General features: G+C 52.9%; 1 protein-coding gene across 4 annotated transcripts in view; it reads right to left on the minus strand.

The window, feature by feature from the left end:
• Cntn2 (contactin 2) overlaps positions 1-4402 on the minus strand; it is a 30844-nt gene extending 26442 nt beyond the window's left edge. Inside the window, exons 1-2 of one of the 4 annotated variants that reach the window (XM_039090383.2) lie at positions 4184-4402; positions 3625-3735 (exon numbers count right to left, since the gene is read on the minus strand). The gene's annotated coding sequence lies outside the window, so the exon portion shown is untranslated. The remainder of the gene's footprint in view (positions 1-3624; positions 3736-4183) is intronic. The other 3 variants (XM_006249746.5, XR_010056901.1, NM_012884.2) reach the window with 3 other exon arrangements.
• Between the last annotated feature and the right edge of the window lie 3606 nt (positions 4403-8008).

Genomic DNA, 8008 nt, shown 5'->3' on the forward strand with positions numbered 1-8008 from the left:
TCGGCCATGGAGCATGTCTAGAGTTTTACAGGGCAGGTCATCGAGCCAATGAGACCTAGGATCCCGAATTGTTACACTCTGAGTTATTACTGCCTTAAGTAGTAATCTCTTGGACTTCAGTCTTCTGTAAAATGGGGACAAAAAGGTTCACCCCAAGGGACGCTTGTGAGGCCAGAGCCATACTTGGGCCACTGCCGATGCTTGGAAAAGATTGGATCTTATAACCAAGCTCCCCCAATCCCATCTTACTTCTCCGGATATCTACATAACCTGTACCTGTGTGAGTCCGGAGTGCTGACATCGTTTGTGCTAACAGCAAAGACACCTGCCACACAGACCTTTTCCACAGATGCGATGTAATGAGGTGAACTCCAGACTATGGCAGGAAGATAGCTCACTGGCAGACTTGTACCCAACACCACACATTTAGGGAATATGGCCTGGGTGTGCCCAATGATTTTTCTCTCATGCACCCAACTTCTGCTGGAGGCAGAAGGAGACTGAGCTCAACACCTGTTCTCTGCTTAAGGATCTGGTTCACTGGCATCTGATGGTGCCCATCAGAGTCCAGGAGGGTCTCATCACAGCCTGCGTGGAGGATGTTGGGTGCCCAGTGGTCCAGGGCAGACACCACTGGACAGGGGAGGGGGGAAGAGCCTGAAGTAAAGAGGTGTTTAGGAGGGATGTGTGTGGGAGAGGGACCTACAGTTCCACATGAGAGAGGCTGGATCTTCGTGTTTTAACTCCTGAGGCATCATTCCTGTTAAGATTTGTGGGGATTCTGTGATTCCCAGACTCAGGAGTCTGTCTGAAACTTCAACACTGAGTTGAGGAGTTGGGGAGTCTGGTTCTTGGTCTGCTGCCTGGAGTCTACAGTGAAGAGACTCTTCAGAAGCCAGACAGTGAGGGGACATAGGTCTTCCTGGAAAGAAACATGGGACTAGGGTCCCACACCATCAGTCCCTCCACCCTACCAATCCTCTGTGTGTAATTTGGAGCCACAAACAAGAGCCTTGGGAGGCAGATCTCACACCCCACTTTTTTTTCTTTTCTTTTCTTTTCTTTTTTTTTTTTTTTGCCGTGGTGGGGGTCAAACCTAGAACCTCACACACACGAGACAAGTGTCTTCTGCTTCTCTATGCCTGTTGTCCTCGGAAAGATCCTTTGTGAAACTGGGGCAGCAAGAACAATTGCTTCAACTGGTTTCCAGAGGACCAAAGCAGGAAGGAGAGGCAGTGTTTCGTGCATCGGCAGGACAATCTTGGCATGCCTGTTCCTTCTACTGAGAAGAGACTCCTTCTTAGTCCCAGCCCATGACCCCAGTTCCCAGATGGTTTTTTTGCAGTCTGCTGGAGAGAGAAAGGCTGTGCAGGAGGGGAAGGACTTCCAAGTCCAGGGGATTGACAGACATTGAGACGATACAGGGTCCCTCTGGAGGAGACCCTATGGTTTCGAATCAGGACGGGTGCCTGTAAGCAGGAGTTGACTTCTACAAGTTAGAAGGGGATCAATGGTTGAGATGGACGCTGAGGTATATTCTGGTGCATCCTGGGATGGGCGATGCTCAGGTTTAAGGGGAACCTTTGCTTTTGGTTGCCCCGTGTTTAGTAGACAAAGAAACACGGATTCATTTTGTAGCAAGGACTCATTTGGCCACAGTAAGGACTCTTCCAGGAAGGTAAAAACACCCCTGCGAACTCTCCAAGTTAGCAACAGTCCTGGAATTTTGGTCTAGATGAGAGGCAATGGTCCCCCTGGAAGGACCAGAAATGCTAGCATGTGGGAAGCCAAACAGGAAGTCATCATTTGCCATCTGAAAGAGGACAGCCTAAGGCTGGAAGACACGTGCCTGTGCCCAGCCTAACCTCTGCCTCCGGCATGACTGTTCTCAAGCCTTAGACCCAACACGGACCCCAGGTCTGCAGCCATCTTTACAGCCATGTGACTGGAGGTTGCCCTCCGGCTCGACTTCTGCTCAAAAGTATCTTCTATTGTCTAACATAAGTCTCTTGTACTCCAGTGTCAGATTCTTTGCTCTGTTCTCCCTCTTTGTGCTGGCAGACCACTTCTTTCCTGGCGCTCTGGTTCCACCCTGAGTGTCTCCAAGGACACAAATGCCACCCGGATGCATACTTAGAGACTGGCTTTGAAATATGTTTTCTCACCGTCATCTGGCTTGAGAAACTTCCTGGCAGAGGGACCTTGCGCTCTCCAAGCCCTCACAAATGCATGGTTGACAGTAGGCATAGGGGCTGGTTCAGGTGAATCCTACTTCTTACAGTGATCTGGAGTCAGTCCACACAGCTGCCCATGGGATCATAGGTACTCAGAGCTAACGCACGTGTGCCTCCACTTAAGCAGTGGCTGGAAGTGGAGGTGCCCAGTAGAGGGTCACTAGAGACAGTCTGAGGGTGGCCTGAGGGCCGGAACAGGAAGAGTAAGTACATGCTCTGGGATAGGAGGTGCAAGGAATGGCTTGGGCTGGTGGAGATTGGGGAAGGGAAGAGAGCAGTCTCTTCAATGGCCCTTCCTCCCCAGACAGTAAGCCTCTCTTCTGAAATCCCTCACTTCTTCAGGACAAAGGCAGTGACTACTGAAGGAGGCGTGTGGGGGACCTTTGATGCCATCAGTTCAGGAGCCCCTCCTATCTGTTTGTCTCCTCCCCTGCCTCTCTCTAAATTAGCCGGGATCCCCTTGGGACAGTGGGAAGGGCTTTGACCTTGTGCGAGAAGCATTGAGTGGTTCTGCCTGAGCTCTCCAGAGTTAGCCGCTGGGGCCCCAGGGAGGAGCTGAATGCTCCAGACTGAGGCAGCCCTGAAACCTGACACCTGTTTTAACCACCAGACTATTTCCCAGCCCTACTCCTGGAGGCTCAGCCACACTTGCCCCTCCCACAGGTGGTCTACTCTTTGCCACCAGTGTCATTTAGTAATGTATCTGGTCCTTTAGAGCAGGACCTAGGACAGGCGGTAGATCGTCTCAGAAGCTAAGTGGAAGATGGGGCATCTGAATAGAGGTTTGGGGGACTGCCCGGAATGCCTAGATGAGCTCAGGACTAGGCTATGTGGACAGTTCCTTCTCCTGCTTCCTTGGCAAAAGGGATTGGTGTTCAAACCCACCCTTGTCCAGGACTGGGATCACTGCATGTGACCACTCTGTGCTGGTCACACTAGTTACAAATGTACTAACAAATTTGGTAGCTTTGCCCTGAAGACAGGAAGAAAACTCAACTCTCCCCAACCTCTCGGGGGTGAGGATGGGGTGGGGTGGGAAGCAGAGCTTCAGGGTCCAGGCTGCCTGAGCAGCCCGAGACACCAGTCTATAGCACAGCTTCATCTTAGCCCCTTGTCCCCCAGTGCTGCAGCCAGTCTTGGAGGTGGTGACAGACACTCCCTAGCTGGTGCCGTTTCCTTCTGTAGCCTATTACATAAGCTATGGGGCTAGGCAGAGGGGTTAGCCCCCTCTCTCTAGAATCCCCTGGAAAGCCAAACTTTGAGCAAATCCTTCCCTCCCACCAGGGAGGCTGAGGAGGAGGGATCTGAGGAGAAGACAAGGTTGAAGAGGGAGGAGGGGAAAAGGAACTGCAGGCTACATTCCAGCCTCACCCTTGGGGATATGACTTGCCTCAGTTTCTCTCCCAAGTTCCAGCTTCTGGACAGCCTTTGCCCAAACTTGTGTTCTGTTCTCACCTCTCTTCAATAGCCTCCCTCGTCCAAGACTTCACAAAGAGGTCACCTGGCAAAAGCAGCCCCCCACATGCTCTCAGCATTTGGAAACTCAGGTTCAGGTCCTTCTAGGGATTTCCAGGGACAGACTAGGGCCTGGCCTTACAGAGCTGCTGGGCACTGGCTAGGGTCCAGGGCAGCCCCCGGAGCCCCTGTCCTTTTGACAGGTAGTTGCCACTGCCTGCTCAGATTTCTGGACCCTCCCAGGGACCAGCTTCCTGAACCGGTAAATCAGGCCTTGCAGAATGCCACCCACCTAGACTGGATGGGGAAGAACCTGAGGGGTTGCTACTATGAGTCCGGGGTGAGAGGTCAATCCGGACCCAGCCTGCTGCCTGTCCCTGTCCCCTCCCAAGTTTCAAGGAAGGAATTTATAAGGGCTGAGCTCTGAGCCCCTCCTGAAACAGCACCCAGGGAACCCCTCTAGACTGGAACAGACAAAAATGATAGGCACCTACCTAGAGTGCGGGAAGGGTGTTGGCTGGGGCACTGCTGCGGCCGCCTGGTGAGCAGACCCTGCTGCCAGCCTCAGGGCTGCTTGGCCCCGCCGGCCTTAGCCACTGGCTGTCCTGGCGTGGCGGCAGCGGGCGAGGGTGCGTATGTGTGTGCGCGCCCCGAGCCACTGCAGCATCTCTGCATCAGGATGCGCTCCTCCCTCTCGCAGGCTCCGCTCACTGGCTGGCTAGGCTCCTCAGCCAACGCTCGGCCGGAGATGGCTTCCTCTGCCCCCTCCCACCCCGCCGTCCCCACCCTCCTGGCTCTACCTCATTTGCTGTCATTTAAGGACCAGGGAGTGAGCCAGAGAGCTGCCGTCTTCCATCAAGCCTGGCCAGCTCTGTGCCCAGCCCAAAGCTGCAGAGGGGTGCGCTAAGAAGGCACAAAAAAGTGTCTCTTGCTTCCGAAATCCTGGAGACACAGGAGCACCAGGCTTCTCGCTTCTCTCCTTCCCTAAGCCTCCAATTTTCTGTGCGGGGCAGCTGTGAAGGAGGGGGTCAGCCTCCATTACCCCTGTCCCCTCGCCCATCACGTTCCTTTTCCTTGTATTTTGCCCAGAAGTAACGTGGAATTTTGCTGTTGTTGCTGTCAAAATGGTCAAACTGTAAAAGAAATTAAAAATAGATAGCAAAAGTCTCAGATTCTGGGGCTGGGGATTTAGCTCAGTGGTAGAGCGCTTGCCTAGGAAGCGCAAGGCCCTGGGTTCGGTCCCCAGCTCCGGAAAAAAAAGAACCACAAAAAAAAAAAAAAGTCTCAGATTCTAAATCTCCATTCTTAACAAATCTAAATACCCACCTCTAGGTTTATATTTTCACTTTCATTTCATGGGCTCTGAGGATTAATTTACGGAAATGAGATTACAAAATACATCATAATTTGTAAAATATATTAACTATACAATTGAGCTTGGACACCTTTGTACAACAGTACCCCCAGCCCATTTTCAGCCAGCAAATAGTGTGACTTCATGAAAAGCTCATGGGCTTGGAGCCTGAGTACCTGAAGGGTACTCTGTGCTTAGCTATTGATAGGATGTATGTATTTGGCTAAGTCCCTTACCTCCTATGAGCTGCACTGGTAACCTCCAAGGGTTAAAGATGGCCAAGGCCTCTACTAGCTCTGAGATTCCAGGGGTTCACCCCGAGTAGTAGCGTACCCCTCCTGCCCTGCTCCTGTCATGTGGAGACACGCTCGGGAAGACAGAAGCCTGCAGGCAGAGGGACCAGCCATCTGCAGCACCAGTCAGCCCTGACAGGCTGTCACTGTCATCTCACCCCTCTCGGGTTGCCTGCTGTCCAGGGCCAAACTGGCTAGTGGCCCAGATGCTGCAACAGCTGGCAAGTCTGGCCAGCCTCTGAGCTTTAAGTGCTATACCTTTCACGTATGAACACGGCCTCTGTCCTGCCGACTGGCCAGTGGCTGTGAGCCTGGAGAGGAATAGGGATCTTAATGTTTGACAGAGACTTACGCCTGCCTCTCTTCTCTCAGTGCCTCTCCCAAGGGTGGGCCCACCTCTGAAGCACAACTTCTTTGTTCTGATACAGAGATGCCTAAACTCTACTGAGCTGTTTCTCAAGTAATTTTGAATTAAATTTGTGACAAGACAGGTCCATCCACCTCCTCCATGGTGGCCTGCCCCCAATATCATGGTCCTGCCTCTCGGTCGGTCGGTCGGTCTGTCTGTCTGTCTGTCTGTCTGCCTGCCTGCCTGCCCAGGTCCACCTTGCTCTATTCACCTAGAGGCTCTGCAAGGCGTATCCATCAGTAGACAGTAGGAGCAGGTCCTTGCCAAACAGAGTGATGTGTCTGCTGCTGTGGGCTGATGAGCTGTGGGTCTGGAACTGTTTGCAGAATTGTTTTAGATGGCGACAGCTGTCTTTGTGACTCTATTTTAGGACAACTTTGGCCCTTGTGATGGGGATCAGGTCTCTGGGGGTGGGGGATGGGAGGAATGTCATTGGTGTCAGCAAACTTGTTCTCAAATTTGTTTTCAGATCCCCTTCCTGTCAACCCGCCCCACCACACATGGATCCTGACCAGAATAACGGAGACAAGCATTTACTAAGCCAAGATCTCAGTTTAGAAAGACAAGTCCCAAACTTGCCTTCTCACTTGGACAGAGTGATCATCTGAGCCTGGTCCGCACGAGTTGCAAGGGTGGGCACCGGGGATCTTCAGTGCCAGCCTCTGGCATGCTCTCATTCTGCGGGAGTGCCTGAAGGAGGTACATGAAGGAGGTAGGCATGTGAGGACCCAGGCAGGACTCTGTTGTGGACTCCATTAGTTTGATAATAGCCAAAGTGTTGTCTGTCTCCAGAAGGCCAGGGGCTTTACCTAACATACTCATCTAGGAGGTGAATATGTTACTCTTCTGTGTTCCTCCCCTCCTCCCCCCTCCTTTCCCTCCTTCCCCCTCCTCCCCCTCCTCCTCCCCTCCCCTCCCTCTCTCCCTCCTCCTTTTCCCCTCTTCTTCCCCCTCCTCCTCCCCTCCCCCTTCCCCTCCTCCTCCCTTCCCCCTTCCCCTCCTTCTCCCTCTCTTCCTCCCCCATTCCTCCCCTCCCCCTCCTCCTCTCTCTTCCTCCCCCATTTCTCCCCTCCCCCTCCTCTTCTCCCTCCTCCTTCTCCCCTCCTCCTTCTCTCCTTTCCCTCCTCCTCCCTTCCCCCTTCCCCTCCTCCCTCTCTTCCTCCCCCATTCCTCCCCTCCCCTCCCCTCCTCCTTCCTCTCTTCCTCCCCCATTCCTCCCCTCCTCCTCCTCCTCTCCCTCCTCCTTCTCCCCTCCTCCTTCCCTCCTTTCCCTCCTCCTCCTCTCTTCCTCTTCCTCTCCTCTTCTCCCCCTCCTCTCCCCTCTTCCTACTTCCCTCCTCCTTCTCCTCCTCCCTCCTTCTCCTCCTCTTCTTCTTCCTCTTCTCCTCCTCCTTCTCCTCTTTCTCCCCCCTCCTCCTCCCTCCTCCTCCTCCTCCTCATTTCTCCAGTGATGCCATATGCAGTTAAAGCAGCAGAGTGACTGACCCCTAGCTCCTGGCTTAACTCTTTGCCAGTTGTCTGCTTTTGATGGTAAAAGGGATGCAAAATAGAGGGCAGGACCCTTTCCTAATTGGGATACCTGTCAGAGCCTGGAATTCCCAGCATGGTTGACCATGGGGGCAACACTTTTTTTTTTTTTTGGTTCTTTTTTTTTTTTTGGAGCTGGGGACCGAACCCAGGGCCTTGCGCTTCCTAGGCAAGTGCTCTACCGCTGAGCTAAATCCCCAACCCCGGGGGCAACACTTTTTAACATAGAGAATCAAACTCTGAGATGGCCAGAGCACCTGATCTCCAAGCTGCGTCTCCACAAACTCCCAAATGGGGTGAGAAAGGGTCAGCTTGGACTGTAAGCATTTGGTGTCCCCTGGGGAGGAGGCTCAGGAGGCATCCTGCGGACCACCCAATCTTTCCAAGGCCATCTGCTCTTCTCTGTGTTAGCCCTGCTTGATCAATAGCGCTGGAGTCCAGAGGAACCCCATCAGCCCACAAGGGCCCAGTCCCAGGGACAAGGGAGAAGGTTGAGACCTTGCTATGGCCTCTTGGCACTGACAGCTTTGCATTCTCTTTCCTTACTAGCACCATTTTTTTCTATCTCTTCTCTAGGTCAACAGCATAGCTGCCTCTGGTTTTAGATACTATACCCTTTTTTGGAACTTCCAGGAGGTCATGCATGGTTGCCTAGAATGGTAGGGCATCAAGAGCCAGAGAATGGTTTATCTTCAAAGTACTTCTCATCTTTGTAGAAGCTGTCTGCTGTGAATAT

This window comes from Rattus norvegicus, chromosome 13 (assembly GCF_036323735.1).
Source record: "Rattus norvegicus strain BN/NHsdMcwi chromosome 13, GRCr8, whole genome shotgun sequence".
Classification (NCBI taxonomy): Eukaryota; Metazoa; Chordata; class Mammalia; order Rodentia; family Muridae; genus Rattus; species Rattus norvegicus.